The sequence below is a fragment of the Ranitomeya imitator genome, chromosome 2, assembly GCF_032444005.1.
Source record: "Ranitomeya imitator isolate aRanImi1 chromosome 2, aRanImi1.pri, whole genome shotgun sequence".
Lineage (NCBI taxonomy): Eukaryota > Metazoa > Chordata > Amphibia > Anura > Dendrobatidae > Ranitomeya > Ranitomeya imitator.
The window spans coordinates 689,271,125-689,289,224 of record NC_091283.1 but is presented as its reverse complement, the minus strand read 5'-3'; the positions used below and the strand labels follow the sequence as shown (position 1 = coordinate 689,289,224).

At 45.3% G+C, this 18,100-nt stretch overlaps 1 protein-coding gene across 2 annotated transcripts in view; it reads left to right on the top strand.

The window, feature by feature from the left end:
• KCNMA1 (potassium calcium-activated channel subfamily M alpha 1) overlaps positions 1-18,100 on the top strand; it is a 1,262,580-nt gene that overhangs the window by 26,841 nt on the left and 1,217,639 nt on the right. The window lies entirely within an intron of this gene.

Here is an 18,100-nt window from a genome sequence, read left to right as displayed (position 1 = left end):
GATTACAGTGATTTACATAGTTTTTGATGGTTTGCTACTTTTCAACAGTAAGAACAATTTTATAGAAAAAAATCTTTACACATCACCATATTCTGAGAGCTACAACTGTTTTATTTTGTCTGTTGACAGAGATGAGTGAGGGCTTGTGTTTTGCGGGGTGAGACGCCATTTTCTGTTATGCCATATATACAATTTTTTTTAATACTGGTCTAATATCCTGCATGACTAACATTTATAAAGGTATTAGACCTTTCAGTGCTACACTGACAGGAGGCCTGTTAGGCTTTGCTTATGGAAGGGCCTAACAGGCCACTGTACTTGGTGAACCTGGTGGTCATTCTTTGACCTTTGGTTGCCATGATAAAAATTGGCTCCTTGCAATGGTGTCGCAGAGGGCCGATTGGGTGACAGAGGGAGTCTCATCCCTCTTACAACCTTCTAAATGACGAAGTTGCTATTGACTGCATATATAGAGGGCTAAACAGCCAGGCGTGGTTCTGTCACTGGTCCTGATTGTTATTGCTAAAGCTGCTCAGCAGTTAGTTAAGGTGCCCTTCTGAAGTGATCACGATGGGCACAGCTCCCATGCTCACATACACAATCACCTGGATACAAAGGCGTATCTAGGGTTTCTGGCACCCGGGGCAAGAATTCATTTTGGCGCCCCCCACCCCCCAGGACGTATGCGATTTTCACACTTAGTCATGTACCGATGAGCTCCTCTCCCCAATGCTCTCAATGATCAGGGAAAAACTGAGAGAAGCAGAAGAGAAGCTCGTTGTCACAGGACCACAAGTATGAAAGTCACATATGAGTGACGTGTCCATGTGACGACTACTGGAACCTGCAGAGCTGATTCCTGACATCGCAGGCTTCTGAATTCTCACAACGAATGCACTGCACACTTTTAGGATTCTCCCTTGCCTGTGGACAGTCATGTCAGCACAAGCATGCGATTTGTATACTTCTGAACACATTACGACTAGACGTGCCCGGCCTCGCTCAGTTCATTGAGTGAGGCCGCACATGTCTAGTCAGCATGTGACCGCATGTATCTAAATCGCCAGCATGAGAGAATCCTGACAGTGTGCAGGGCGCACTGTGAGAATTCAGAAATCTGCAGTCACAAAGAATAACTGCAGACTCATTACAAACCTGGACATTCCGTTTAAAGCTCCTAACAGAAAAAAAACATGAGAATTAGTTAACATCACACATAACATTTACATCCAGGTACCTTATAGATGACGTCATCTCTGGAGCCGATCTCCTTCTTTTCTTCATCTTTTCCAGACCCCATGATGAGTTTTCTCATCCACAGCCGTCTCTGCAGATTTCCATCTTCTCCGTTCTTTTGCAGAAAATCTCCACATGACGCCCTTAAAGATACAAGTGTCATTAAAATGCTCCTGAATAAAAAATTGCCCCTCACTATATTGTCTGCATAAAATATGACCCCCACACTGTCCCTCTTATGGTTCATGCTCTTCACACTGACCTCTCCTTTCCATACCGGTCCCCTCTTCACATTGTCCTCTCATACTGTGTTCCCCCTATAGGGCCCAGTATTTATACTGTACTCTATCATCAAACTCCCCCTTCCTGGTATACTGTTCCCTCCTGGCTGTGCCCTCACACTGTCCCTCCATGCTACACCCCCACTATTCAGTTTCTATTCTGTGCCCACTCACTTTTGTCCCCCCATACTGTCTCCTCACACTATTCCCCTCCCTCCTTATACTGTCTCCTCTCACATCCCTCCTGTTCACCATACTTTCTCCTCATATATTTACCCCCTCACTTTCTATACTGCCTGCTCACCTAACTCCCCATACTGTGTCTGCACACATCCCATCACCTTCACTTCCCGTACTCTGTCCACATACATTTTTCACATCGCTCTTCATACTGTGCCTTCATTCTCCCATATTGTTTCCTAATACATGCCCCCCATTCCCTCATACTGTTTCCTTATACATGCCCCCAATTCCCCCATACTGTTTCCTCATACATGCCCCCCATTCCCCCCATACTGTTTCCTCATACATGCCCTAATTCCTCCATATTGTTTCCTCATACATGCCCCCAATTCCCCTGTACTGTTTCCTCATATATGCCCCCATTGCTCTTCATTTTATGTCCTCAAGTCTCCCACACACATTAAATCCCCCATCCCCACTACAAATCTCACCCCACACATAATAAATTCCCCCATCCCCAAATTCTCCCCACACATAATAAACCCCCCTATCCCCACTCAAATTGTCCACACACATATTATTGTCCTCTACTTCACCCCATCATTGCTCTCTTTACCACCTCCATCATTGCCTTCTCCATCATGCCCATCATTGCCCATTTCACCACCTCCAGCATTTCCTCCCCAGCAATCCCATCATTGCCCTTTCCACCACATCCATCATTTCCTCCTCCTCCACCATCCCCATCCTTGCCTATTCCACCACTTCCATCATTTCCTCCTCCCCACCATCCCCATCCTTGCCCATTCCACCACTTCCATCATTTCCTCCTCCCCCACCATCCCCATCCGTGCCCATTCCACCACTTCCATCATTTCCTCCTCCACCACCATCCCATCCTTGCCCATTGCACCACTTCCATCATTTCCTCCTCCACCACCATCCCCATCCTTGCCCATTCCACCACTTCCATCATTTCCTCCTCCACAACCATCCCCATCCTTGCCCATTCCACCACTTCCATCATTTCCTCCTCCACCACCATCCCCATCCTTGCCCATTCCACCACTTCCATCATTTCCTCCTCCACCACCATACCCATCCTTGCCCATTCCACCACTTCCATCATTTCCTCTTCCACCACCATCCCATCCTTGCCCATTCCACCACTTCCATCATTTCCTCCTCCACCACCATCCCCATCCTTGCCCATTCCACCACTTCCATCATTTCCTCCTCCACCACCATCCCCATCCTTTCCCATTCCACCACTTCCATCATTTCCTCCTCCACCACCATCCCCATCCTTGCCCATTCCACCACCATCCCCATCCTTGCCCATTCCACCACTTCCATCATTTCCTCCTCCACCACCATCCCCATCCTTGCCCATTCCACCACCATCCCCATCCTTGCCCATTCCACCACTTCCATCATTTCCTCCTCCACCACCATCCCCATCCTTGCCCATTCCACCACCATCCCCATCCTTGCCCATTCCACTACTTCCATCATTTCCTCCTCCACCACCATCCCCATCATTGCCCTCTCCTCCCCCTACACACACACACCATTTACTTCTCTGCACATTCCCCTGCAGCGCGCCACACACACACACACGCATGCATGCACGTACACACACACACACACACCCCCCTCACCTCTCCTCGCACTCTCCCACAGCATCTCCATCGCCTTCCTCTGACACAGCCGGCCGCTGAATGATGACGTCATCCAGCGGCGCGTCTGTGTGAGAGGAAGCGCGGGCAGGAAGCAGGAAGACAGATCGTTGCAGCTCCGCTGCTATTTTCTCTTGTAGGCAGCGGAGCTGCAGGGATTTCTCCCTGCCTGCCACAGCCACCCTGCAGGGCCCCCCTCCACCTCCGCACATGTTGGGAGTCGGCGCTCTGCAGCTTCTCTGTGACGGCTGTCAGCTTGATAGTCGGCACAGAGAACAGCTGACTCCCAGACCGGGGGCGGCAGAATGCATCCGCCGGGGGAGACGCTGTGGACCACCACATTAGGTGGCCCGACTGCGCTCCCCTGCCGGCTGCGCCCCCCCCCCTAGATACGCCACTGCCTGGATATACTGGTATATACATTTGTGAGAAAAACACAACAAATAAGATGAAGACACAAAAAGAGCACAGCGAGGTCAAAAATACTCTGTTGTAAAGAAGTCACAGTAAATAAGCAAGTGCTAGTCAAAAAATGAAAAAAATACAGGGTATTTAGTTAATACGATTTTTTGCAAAAAACGTATTAACTAAATACCCTGTATTTTTTTCATTTTTTGACTAGCACTTGCTTATTTACTGTGACTTCTTTACAAAAGAGTATTTTTGACCTCGCTGTGCTGTTTTTGTGTCTTCAAGTTTCTTGGTGGTGTGAACAGGTTTCTACACAGACTTGTTCACTATGCAAGTAGCCCATGTGTTTTTGGTTCTACAACAAATAAGATGTATTAGAATGTCAAAGATTGGTAAGTGTTTAAAGAATGCCCACACACTATGGAAAGCAGAAAAAGAGAGGCACTTTTCAAAAGGTACTAAACAAAAGGTCTAAGCTACAATCTATGATTCATAGATAATTGCAGTGGCCTCCAATAAAGTGTGATGTCCCTCCTCCCCTCACAGAAAAATCCACTGACACAGTGGTGTCATCACTGAGCCTGTTCCCATGATGTACGGCCCTGATTTGTGCTGAGTGCATTCTGAGGCTCCATGCAGCAGGTGCTATGAAGTGAAATCATTGCGCCTGTGGGACAGCGTTCAACATTTGAATGGTGGAGCAAAGAGCTGAAGGTTTCTTGACCCACATTGTATGCAACTGCACCTGCATCCTGCTGGAACATATACCAATGACATTGGGACCCTGGCAGGGCCCCATCACAGCTGCATGGTCTGCTGCCACCGGCTGAAGCAAAGTCTGTGGGCGTTCTGTCTGGACAACCAGAGACCACACCTGCGGTAGGGACCTGCGAGGAAAGAATCGAAGGCTGCAGTCACACTATTAGTATTTGGTCAGTATTTTACATCAGTATTTGGAAGCAAAAACGAGACGAGGAACAATCAGAGGAAAAGTATAATAGAAACATATGAACCACTTCTGCATTTATCACCCACTCCTGGTTTTGGCTGAGAAATACTGATGTAAAATACTGACCAAATACTGCTAGTGTGACGGCAGCCTTATACTGCCAACAGACCTTAAGATCTCTGTGAGATTGTCCTGATACTCTTGTAAGAAATGAACCTCATACAGGGTGCAAATGTGTTGTTATGAGTTGTTATGATACCTAGAGACCCATCAGTGTCTCAGATTGAAGCTGTATATCACAAGGGTTATCTTCTGCACTCATACACAACCCTTCTGACGTTCTGTTGGCAATAAATTGGCCTCATCCTGCAGACTTTTCTTTTGAACCTTGGGGTATTAACCCCCTCATGAATTTTCATTCTTAAGATGGAACACTCTGCTCCCCCTCCCATGACCGTGACTCGCCATCACTTTCCAGCCCTCATAGAGACTGTTGCTAGGTAGCCCTGTTGTGTCATAGCTCCGCAGGATGGGAAAGGGAAAATCAACACAGCGCACACGTTATATAGAAGGCAAACAGCAAGGCCTACCCTCCAGCATAGGGTGATATGAAGCATAGTGCTGTAGAGCCTTTAGATACACGTCTTACATGATCTTTATATGGATTTAATCCACATTGAAATCTTAAAAGATCTGTAGAAACAAATGGCTGTCGCATTTCACAAATATCTGCAATGTTGCTGCATTTCATAGCAACCTGTCTGTGAAATATGCCAATTTTTTCCACTACAGCACTTACAGCTGATTACAAAAAACATTGCCATCTAATCATCATTAAAGGGAACCTGTCACCCCGGTTTTTCAGTACGAGATAAAAATACTGTTAAATAGGGCCTGAGCTGTGCATTACTATAGTGTATTTTGTGTACCCTGATTCCACCCCTAAGCTGCCGAAATAACTTACCAAAGTCGCCGTTTTCGCCTGTCAATCAGGCTGGTCAGGTCACATGGGCGTGGCAACATCGCTGTATCTTCCCACACATCTTGCATGTATTTCCGTTGGTGGCGTAGTGGTTTGCGCATGCCCATCTTCTGAATCCACTGGGCAGGAGAAGAAAAAATGCTCGATCGGTGCGATTTCCCTGCTGATCTGTGGGGGCGGCCATCTTCCTGAGGCCGCGCGTGCGCATATGGAGTCCTCTGCTGCCCGGGGCTTCAGGAAAATGGCCGCGGGATGCCGCGCATGCGCAGATGGAGATTGCGACGGCCATTTTCCTGAAGTTGAGATGCGAACGTAGCCTTACTGCATTTTTCTGAGTAGAGCAGGTTTAGGCTACTTTCACACTTCCGTCTTCCAAATCTGCACAGGATCCGTCAAGACATTGAAATGACGGATCCTGTGCAGATTGTGGAAAACGTGTGCACTGGGCCCGTCTTTCTGACGGACTCGTCGAGGCTATGTGCACTTGATGTGTATGCGTCTTCGCAGCGGTTTTCCACTACGAAAACACATACACAACACAAACCTGGTTAAAAAAAAAAATCGCAGTATTCTCACCTACCGGCGTTCCCTGACAGGAAATTCTTCCACACATGCTCTCTTTGAAAAGGCAGGACCCATCGCTGGATTCCTGCTTTTCACAGGCAGTGACGCATCCTACGCCCATAGGCTACTATTGTAACCAGGGATGCATCGCTGACCAATTTTCCGACGTGCAGAAAAAACGTTCCTCTGAACCTTTTCTCTGCCCGATGGACCATTTTTTTTTATGCAGGATCCAGTGAAAGACGGATGAAACGGATGGCCATCGGTCACAATCCATCGCTAATACAAGTCTATGGGAAAATGCAGGATCCTGCAAATTTTTTTGCAGGATCCTGCATTCTCAAAAATCGACGAATTGTGACGGAAGCTGAAAGAAGGAAGTGTGAAAGAGGCCTAAGTGACAGCATCTGTTTGTTTGTGGCATGAAAAGGTGACATGAATAGGTTATACTCAGCTGAGCATTGCGGGAACTGCTAGATCTGCAGCACATAAAACAGAGATTTTATTAAAGTTGCAGCAATGGTGAATCCATTAATTGTCAGACTACTGTGTTTTCTTTTTTAAATCATAATGTCAACCCAAAACATCCAAATGACCCAGATCAAAAGTTTCTTGATACCGTGTATTGCCCCCTCTAACATCAATGACAGCTTGAAGTCTTTTGTGGTAGTTGTGGATGAGGTTCTTTTATTTTCTCAGATGGTAAAGCTGCCCACTCTTCTTGGCAAAAAGCCTGCAGTTCCTGTAAATTCCTGGGCTGTCTAGCATGAACTGCTTTCTTGAGATCTCCCCAGAGTGGCTCAATGATATTGAGGTCAGGAGACTGAGATGGCCACTCCAGAACCTTCACTTTGATCTGCTGTAGCCAATGACAGGTCGACTTGGCCTTGAGTTTTGGATCGTTGTTATGTTGGAACGTCCAAGTACGTCCCATGCGCAGCTTCCAGGCTGATGATTGAAAATTTCCCTTCACTATTTGCTGATAATGTGCTGCATCCATCTTTCCTTCAACTTTGACCAAGTTTCCTGTGTCTTTGTAGCTCACACATCACCAAAACATCAGTGATCCACCTCTGTACTTTACAGTAGGAATGGCGTTCCTTTAATCATAGGCCTTGTTGACCTCTCTACAAATGTAGCATTTATGGTTTTGGCCAAAAACTTCAATTTTGGTCTCATCACTCCTTGCTGCAGAAGTTTTGAGGCTTGTCTCTGGGCTGTTTTACATATTGTAGGTGAGATACTTTGTGGCATTTGCGCAGTAATGGCTTTCTTCTAGCGACTCGACCATGCAGCCCAGTTTTCTTCAAGTGTCTCCTTATTGTGCATCTTGAAACAGCCACACCGCTACTTTTCAGAGAGTCCTGTATTTCAGCTGATGTTATATGTGGGTGTTTCTTTGCATCCCAAACAATTTTCCTGGCAGTTGTGGACGAAATTTTTGTTGGTCTACCTGACCGTGGTTTTGTTTTTATAGAGCCCCTGATTTTCCATTTGATAATCACAGTTTGAACGCTGCTAACTGGCATTATCAATTCCTTGGATATCTTTTTGCATACCTTTCCTGTTTTATTCAGTTCAACTACCTTTTCATAGATCCATTAACAATTCTTTTGCTTTCCCCATAACTCACAATCCAGAAACATCAGTGGCTAGATGAAAGATGCAAGAGCTTGTCTGGATCCCAGAAACTCACTCAGCTTTTATGCACACACTGATTACAAGCAAACGGGTCACAGGTGAGGATGTTACCTTTAGTAGCCATACAAACTCATATGTGTCAACTTCTGTGCATGTTATCAGGCCAAAATCACCAAGGTATGTGAGCATTTGAATGTTTTGGGTTGACATTATGATTTTAAAAGAGAAACCACAGTAGTTTGACAATAAATGGCTTCACCCAACCACTAACCATGAGTGGAGAAAATTTTTTGGTGTTTTGGTGTTACCATTTGCTCTGTCTTCATACACGTTGATACAATGTGTGATCCAACATACAGCATAAACCACTTCTGTCCTCCAAATAAGCAGACTGTTCCCTGTAGTCTAACTTGTTTATTGGTAAACAGGTATTGCAAATGCGGTAAAACTTTAAGAATACAAATGACATAAATAAGTATTGGGCCAAATAATAGCACAGCTGACACTTTACAACTAACAGAGAAAGTATACAGTATGAAGCAACTTGTGTATATAACTACATACAGTAAGTCTCTGATAATACATTTCCATGTACTGGCTGCTATACAGTAAATCACATTCTGTACAACACTATATTACAAAAACAGAGGTAACAATCTTACTAGCTAAACTTAACCAGGATGACAAGTAAGTGAGATGGTTCCAGCACAGCACATGAGCACGTGTGTTATGAACTGGTAGTTTAGGAGCAACATGGGATGAGCTCTGAAGGAGGTGGTACCTGTACTGACCGCAGTCCCTAAGCTCAACACAACACTAGAAGTAGCCATGGGATGCTCCTGTTACTCCCTAGGCACCTCGTCACAGCCTGATAATTAACTACCCCTAAAGATAGAAACAGGAAAACTATCTTGCCTCAGACAAAATCCCCAAAGGATAGATAGCCCCCCACAAGTAATGACTGTGAGTGGAGAGGGAAAAGACATACGTAGAATGAAACCAGGGTGTAGCACAGGAGGCCAGTCTAGCTAGATAGATAGGACAGGACGGAATACTGTGCGGTCAGTATTAAAAACTACAAAAATCCACACAGAGTTTACAAAAATCTCCACACCTGACTAAAGGTGTGGAGGGTAAATCTGCTTCCCAGAGCTTCCAGCTTAACTGAATTAATCCATACTGACAAGCTGGACAAAACATAGAATGCACAGAACGAATAAGTCCACAACATGTGGACAGAAAAGAGCAAAGAAAGGACTTATCTTTGCTGAACTGGTCAGGATATCAGGGAAATCCAAGAGAGATGTGAATCCAACCAGGAACCATAGACAAGTGGCACTGGCTGAAGGGAAGAGCCAGGCATAAATAGCCGAGCAGAAAGACAATCAGTGGAAGCAGCTGCAGACTGCTAAATCCAAGGAGCAGCCATTCCACTTAAAACCACCGGAGGGAGCCCAAGAGCAGAACTCACAAAAGTGCCACTTACAACCACCGGAGGGAGCCCAAGAGCGGAATTCACAAAAGTACCCCCCCCCCTTGAGGAGGGGTCACCGAACCCTCACCAGAGCCCCCAGGCCGATCAGGACGAGCCAAGTGAAAAGCACGAACCAAATCGGCGGCATGGACATCGGAGGCAACAACCCAAGAATTATCCTCCTGGCCATAACCCTTCCACTTGACAAGATACTGAAGCCTCCGCCTCGAAAAACGAGAATCCAAAATTTTCTCGACCTCATATTCCAACTGTCCCTCAACCAACACTGGGGCAGGAGGATCAACCGAGGGAACAACGGGCACCACATATCTCCGCAACAAAGATCTATGGAAAACATTATGAATGGCAAAAGAGGCTGGAAGAGCCAAATGAAAAGACACCGGATTGATAATTTCAGAAATCTTATAAGGACCAATAAACCGAGGCTTAAACTTAGGGGAAGAAATCTTCATAGGAACATGACGAGAAGACAACCAAACCAAATCCCCCACAAGAAGCCGGGGACCAACACACCGACGGCGGTTAGCAAAACGTTGAGCCTTTTCCTGAGACAACGTCAAATTGTCCACCACATGAGTCCAAATCTGCTGCAGCCTGTACACCACAGAATCCACACCAGGACAATCAGAAGGCTCAACCTGCCCCGAAGAAAAACGAGGATGAAAACCAAAATTACAAAAGAAAGGTGAAACCAAAGTAGCCGAACTAGCCCTATTATTAAGGGCAAACTCGGCCAACGGCAAGAAAGCCATCCAATCATCCTGATCAGCAGACACAAAGCATCTCAAATAGGTTTCCAAGGTCTGATTAGTTCGCTCAGTTTGGCCATTAGTCTGAGGATGAAACGCCGAAGAAAAAGACAAATCAATGCTCATCCTAGCACCAAAGGCCCGCCAAAACCTAGAGACAAACTGAGAACCTCTGTCAGACACAATATTCTCCGGAATGCCATGCAAATGAACCACATGCTGAAAAAACAATGGAACCAAATCTGAAGAGGAAGGCAACTTAGGCAAAGGTACCAGATGGACCATTTTAGAGAACCGGTCACAAACAACCCAGATAACAGACATCTTCTGGGAAACAGGAAGATCCGAAATAAAATCCATGGAAATATGCATCCAGGGCCTCTCAGGGACCCGCAAAGGCAAAAGCAACCCACTGGCGCGGGAACAGCAAGGCTTGGCCCGGGCGCAAGTCCCACAGGACTGCACAAAAGCACGCACATCCCGCGACAAAGAAGGCCACCAAAAGGACCTAGCAACCAAATCTCTGGTACCAAAAATCCCAGGATGACCAGCCAACACTGAACAATGATCCTCAGAAATTACCTTACTTGTCCATCTATCAGGAACAAACAGCTTCCCCACTGGACAGCGGTCAGGCTTATCAGCCTGAAATTCCTGAAGCACCCGCCGCAAATCAGGGGAGATGGCAGAAAGAATCACCCCTTCCTTAAGAATGCCAACCGGCTCAAGGACTCCAGGAGAATCAGGCAAAAAACTCCTAGAGAGGGCATCAGCCTTAACATTCTTAGATCCTGGAAGATACGAGACCACAAAATCAAAACGGGACAAAAACAGGGACCATCGAGCCTGTCTAGGATTCATCCGCTTGGCCGACTCGAGGTAAATCAGATTCTTATGATCAGTCAAGACCACAACGCGGTGCTTAGCTCCCTCAAGCCAATGTCGCCACTCCTCAAACGCCCACTTCATAGCCAACAACTCCCGATTGCCGACATCATAATTGCGTTCCGCAGGCGAAAACTTTCTGGAAAAAAAAGCACACGGTTTCATCAAAGAACCATCAGTATCCCTCTGAGACAAAACGGCCCCTGCCCCAATCTCAGAAGCGTCAACCTCAACCTGAAAAGGAAGAGAAACATCTGGCTGACGAAACACAGGGGCAGAAGTCAATCGGCGTTTAAGCTCCCGAAAGGCCTCAACAGCCGCAGAGGACCAATTCGTCACTTCAGCGCCTTTCTTCGTCAAATCACTAAGGGGCTTAACCACACTGGAAAAGTTGGCAATGAAACGGCGATAGAAATTAGGAAAGCCCAAAAATTTTTGAAGGCTCTTCACAGATGTGGGTTGAATCCAGTCATGAATAGCTTGGACCTTAACAGGATCCATTTCCATAGACGAGGGAGAAAAAAGTAAAACCGAAAAAAGAGACCTTCTGAACTCCGAACAGGCACTTAGACCCCTTCACAAACAAAGCATTATCACGAAGGATCTGGAATACCATCCTGACCTGCTACACATGAGACTCCCAATCATCGGAAAAAATCAAAATATCATCCAAATATACAACCATGAATTTATCAAGATAATTGCGGAAAATATCATGCATGAAAGATTGGAACACAGATGGAGCATTAGAGAGCCCGAATGGCATCACAAGGTATTCAAAATGGCCTTCGGGTGTATTAAAAGCAGTTTTCCATTCGTCACCCAGTTTAAAACGAACAAGATTATATGCCCCTCGAAGGTCAATCTTAGTAAACCAACTAGCCCCCTTAATCTGAGCAAACAAATCAGAAAGCAAAGGCAAGGGGTATTGGAATTTGACCGTGATCTTATTAAGTAGACGATAATCTATTCAGGGTCTCAAGGAGCCATCCTTCTTAGCAACAAAAAAGAAACCCGCTCCCAATGGTGACGAAGACGGCCGAATATGCCCCTTCTCCAAAGATTCCTTAACATAACTCCACATGGCGGCATGCTCTGGCACAGACAGATTGAAAAGTCGGCCCTTAGGGAACTTACAACCTGGAATCAAGTTAATAGCACAATCACAGTCCCTATGTGGAGGAAAGGAACTGGACTTGGGCTCATCAAATACATCCTGGAAATCCGATAAAAACTCAGGGACCTCAGAAGAGGGGGAAGAAGAAATTGACATCAAAGGAACGTCACTATGTACCCCTTGACAACCCCAACTAGTCACAGACATAGTTTTCCAATCCAGCACCGGATTATGTTCCTGTAACCATGGAAAACCCAGTACAACAACATCATGCAGGTTATGCAACACCAGAAAACGGCAATCTTCCTGATGTGCTGGAGCCATGTACATGGTCATCTGCGTCCAGTACTGAGGTTTATCCATGGCCACTTGTACTGTTATGAACTGGTGGTTTAGGAGCAACATGGGACGAGCTCTGAAGGAGGTGGTACCTGTACTGACCGCAGTCCCTAAGCTCAACACAACACTAGAAGTAGCCGTGGGATGCTCCTGTCACTCCCTAGGCACCTCATCACAGCCTGAGAATTAACTACCCATAAAGATAGAAACAGGAAAACTATCTTGCCTCAGAGAAAATCCCCAAAGGATAGATAGCCCCCCACAAGTAATGACTGTGAGTGGAGAGGGAAAAGACAAACGTAGGATGAAACCAGGATGTAGCACAGGAGGCCAGTCTAGCTAGATAGATAGGACAGGACGGAATACTGTGCGGTCAGTATTAAAAACTACAAAAATCCACACAGAGTTTACAAAAATCTCCACACCTGACTAAAGGTGTGGAGGGTAAATCTGCTTCCCAGAGCTTCCAGCTTAACTGAATTAATCCATACTGACAAGCTGGACAAAACATAAATGCACAGAACGAATAAGTCCACAACATGTGGACAGAAAAGAGCAAAGAAAGGACTTATCTTTGCTGAACTGGTCAGGATATCAGGGAAATCCTAGAGAGATGTGAATCCAACCAGGAACCATAGACAAGTGGCACTGGCTGAAGGGAAGAGCCAGGCATAAATAGCCGAGCAGAAAGACAATCAGTGGAAGCAGCTGCAGACTGCTAAATCCAAGGAGCAGCCATTCCACTTAAAACCACCGGAGGGAGCCCAAGAGCAGAACTCACAAAAGTGCCACTTACAACCACCGGAGGGAGCCCAAGAGCGGAATTCACAACACACGTGTGTCCCAGGAAGTACACAGAAAATAATGGAGTTTCCCTCTCCCAGCATACCTTGGTACAATCCCACAAAGCAACACTCTAATTGTTACTAAGGCACAGATTATAAATTTAACCACCACTAGATGGTGCTATAACACAGCAAACCAAACACTATAGTACTAAACTTCAATGCATAATGCGAGCCACACTGTCCTTACTGGAATGGACAGAACACCATTCATATTATCTGAAAAAAGGCCAAGAAAGCAAAAATTCTGCCAGATTATGTAAACCTTTGAGCACAACTGTAGGTGGCAAACACCTTGTGACAGATTCCCTTTAATAGGGTTTTCACATCTGAGATATTTAAGGTTTATCTACATGTAATTATTGTCCAGAAGGCAGGGCTTCCATCTGTGGAGTCCCCATAAATCAGTAGAAAATAGATCCCCTAAACATCTCTTCTTGCAGATAAATCAGACAACGGACGAAGAGGTGGCAATGTAAATGTCCTTCTCCTTACATTTAAATGGGTGTCCCATAAACAACATTTATCACCTAGCCACAAGATAGATGTTAAATATACAATTGCTGGGGGTCAAATGACAGGGACCTCCACCATCATGAGGCAAAGAAATAGTGAGCATAGGTGATCACTGCTCCATTACTGTCCATTTATTGCGCAGAAGAGACCGTTAATGGAGCAGTGCTCGTACATGCTTACTAATGATTCATTTTAATAAAGATCTTTTAGACCCGTTTTTATGACTGGTGGGGACTCCAGTGGTCAGACATCCAGCAATCATACAACTGCTTTAAAGAGTAACTAAACTTTCATTTAAAAATATATATATTTTGTCCAGCATGGAAAGTTCTGTTGAAAAAAAATAGCATGTAAATGGCTTCCAAACCCCTGTTTTTCAATTATGATGAAAATGATGATTTTTGTTTATCTGTTAAGTTACAATGTTTCCTAAATTCATAACCGTGATTGTACTCCTGAGCTGCTTCTAAATTTGGGTGATTGCCATGGAAACTTGTGATGTCACGGGTGGCATCACGGAATTCCCTGTAGCAGAGGAGCTAGAGGGCATACGTAGAAGTCACGAAATGTATCTTCTCTGTATATTCTTATAGATAGATCACTGATAAGATTTACTTGTGTGTCGTTATTATTAGTCACTATTATTAGTCATATGGGCATAATATGTCACATGCAAAGTCAGTCTCATAATAATAAATACTTAGTCCAAAGTCCAAATCGTTTTCAAATGAATACATCTTGCAAATTAAGAATTTGTTTTAAATTTAAAAAAATAAATCTAGATTAAAAAAAAACGAAGGACAAAAATATTGTAAAATTACGATTTCTATAGCTTTTCCACTTACACATATTATTGTGGTTGTCTGAACTAAATAAAAAATGTTCTAAAGGCAGGAAATGGAATAAAACATGAGCCATACTCCCAGGCTGACCCCCTGCTCCAGTGCACGCTGCTTTGATGCCCTCTCTGGACTTGAAGTCATCTGACCATTGAGGCCTGTGATTGGCTTCAGCAGTCAAATGACTGGATCTGCACGTTATCAGATTTTTAGTCAGAAAAACATCTGACTTAGGCTGGTTTCACACTTGCGTTTTAAAACGCATGCGTTTGAAAAAAAACGCATGGTGAAAAAACGCATGTAAACGCATGCAAACGCTGCATTTTGTAGACGCATGCGTTTTTGCATGTGGTGTAAAAAACGCGGCGTTTTGACGCGTTTACATGCGTTTTTCCATGCGTTTGCGTTTTTTAAACGCATGCTGAGAAATGTGTGACAGCTGCCAATCATCTAAATAAAGTAAAAAAAAAACACTATAAACATAAATAGCTAGGGTTAAGGTTAGGGGTAGGGATCCTAACCCTAACCCTACCCCTAACCCTAACCCTAAAGGGATCCTAACCCTAACTGTTGTGAATTCTGTTGTCGAACTCCCTCCTGTGGTCGTGAATGGTACTTCGGCGAGTTCTGTCCATGGACTCCCTCTGGTGGCTGTGAGTGGAGCTGCTGCTTCTGAGGTTCCTTCCACAGGTGACGTGATTTATCCTTTGGTTGGCTGCTCTATTTAACTCCACTCAGATCGTTACTCCATGCCAGCTGTCAATGTTCCTGCATTTGTTCAGTTCGCTCTTGGATCTTTCTGGTGACCTGTCTACTCCAGCAGAAGCTAAGTTCCTGCCAGTTATTATTTGTTCATTGTTGCCTTGTCCAGCTGGATATATATGATTTTGCCTTACTAGCTGGAAGCTCTGGGATGCAGAGTGGCATCTCCGCACCGTTAGTCGGTGCGGAGGTCTTTTTGCACACTCTGCGTGGTCTTTTGTAGTTTTTTGTGCTGACCGCAAAGATACCTTTCCTATCCTCTGTCTGTTTAGTAAGTCTGGCCTCCCTTTGCTGAAACCTGTTTCATTTCCGCGTTTGTGACTTTCATCTTTACTCACAGTCAATATATGTGGGGGACTGCCTTTTCCTTTGGGGAATTTCTCTGAGGCAAGGTAGGCTTTATTTTCTATCTCTAGGGCTAGCTAGCTCTTAGGCTGTGAAGAGGCGTCTAGGGAGAGTCAGGAACGCTCCACGGCTATTTCTAGTTGTTGTGATAGGATTAGGGGTTGCGGTCAGCAGAGCTCCCACATCCCAGAGCTTGTCCTGTGTCAGTTTAACTATCAGGTCGTGCCGGGTGCTCCTAACCACCAGGTCCATAACAGTACAGCTGGCCCAAAGTATTAATGCATCTCAATAGAGGGATAAGAGAAGTTCTGAGACCATTTTTTTTTCTTTGCACTGTGTTTTGTCTTTCTTTTCCCCTAAACCTTTGGGTGGTTCAGGACACAGGTGTAGATATGGACATTCAAGGTCTGTCCTCTTGTGTGGATCATCTCACTGCAAGGGTACAAAACATTCAAGATTTTGTGGTTCAGAATCCGATGTTAGAGCCTAGAATTCCTATTCCTGATTTATTTTCTGGGGATAGATCTAAGTTCTTGAATTTCAAAAATAATTGTAAACTGTTTCTAGCTTTGAAACCCCGCTCCTCTGGTGACCCCGTTCAACAAGTAAAAATCATTATTTCTTTGTTGCGTGGTGACCCTCAAGACTGGGCATTTTCCCTTGCGCCAGGAGATCCTGCATTGCGTGATGTTGATGCGTTTTTTCTGGCGCTTGGATTGCTTTATGATGAACCAAATTCAGTGGATCAGGCAGAGAAAATCTTGCTGGCTTTGTGTCAGGGTCAGGATGAAGCGGAGGTGTACTGTCAGAAGTTTAGAAAGTGGTCTGTGCTTACTCAGTGGAATGAATGTGCCCTGGCGGCAATTTTCAGAAAGGGTCTTTCTGAAGCCCTTAAGGATGTCATGGTGGGATTTCCCACGCCTGCTGGTCTGAATGAGTCTATGTCCTTGGCCATTCAGATCGATCGGCGCTTGCGTGAGCGCAAAGCTGTGCACCATTTGGCGGTATTCTCTGAGCATAGGCCTGAGCCTATGCAGTGTGATAGGACTTTGACCAGAGCTGAACGGCAAGAACACAGACGTCAGAATGGGCTGTGTTTTTACTGTGGTGAATCCACTCATGCTATCTCCGATTGTCCTAAGCGCACTAAGCGGTTCGCTAGGTCTGCCACCATTGGTACGGTACAGTCTAAATTTCTTTTGTCCGTTACTCTGATTTGCTCTCTGTCGTCCTATTCTGTTATGGCATTTGTGGATTCAGGCGCTGCCCTGAATTTGATGGACTTGGAGTTTGCCAGGCGCTGTGGTTTTTTCTTGGAGCCCTTGCAGTATCCTATTCCATTGAGAGGAATTGATGCTACGCCTTTGGCCAAGAATAAGCCTCAGTACTGGACTCAATTGACATGTGCATGGCTCCTGCACATCAGGAGGATATTCGCTTTTTGGTGTTGCATAATCTGCATGATGTGGTCGTTTTGGGGTTGCCATGGCTACAGGTCCATAATCCAGTGTTGGATTGGAGATCTATGTCTGTGTCCGGCTGGGGTTGTCAGGGGGTACATGGTGATGTTCCATTGTTGTCAATTTCACCTTCCACTCCTTCTGAGGTCCCGGAGTTTTTATCAGATTACCGGGACGTATTTGAAGAGCCCAAATCCGGTGCCCTACCTCCTCATAGGGATTGTGATTGTGCTATTAATTTGATTCCTGGTAGTAAGTTTCCTAAGGGCCGACTGTTTAATTTATCTGTGCCAGAGCACGCTGCTATGCGGAGTTATATAAAGGAATCCTTGGAGAAGGGTCATATTCGCCCATCGTCGTCACCATTGGGAGCAGGGTTCTTTTTTGTGGCCAAGAAGGATGGCTCTTTGAGACCTTGTATTGATTACCGCCTTCTCAATAAGATCACAGTCAAATTTCAGTATCCTTTGCCGCTGCTGTCTGATTTATTTGCTCGGATTAAGGGGGCTAGTTGGTTCACCAAGATAGATCTTCGAGGGGCGTATAATCTTGTGCGAATTAAACAGGGCGATGAATGGAAAACAGCATTTAATACGCCTGAGGGCCATTCTGAGTACCTGGTTATGCCATTTGGGCTTTCTAATGCTCCATCTGTGTTTCAGTCCTTTATGCATGACATCTTCCGAGAGTACCTGGATAGATTCATGATTGTATATTTGGATGACATTTTGGTCTTTTCGGATGATTGGGAGTCTCATGTGAAGCAGGTCAGAATGGTGTTCCAGGTCCTTCGTGCGAATTCCTTGTTTGTGAAGGGGTCAA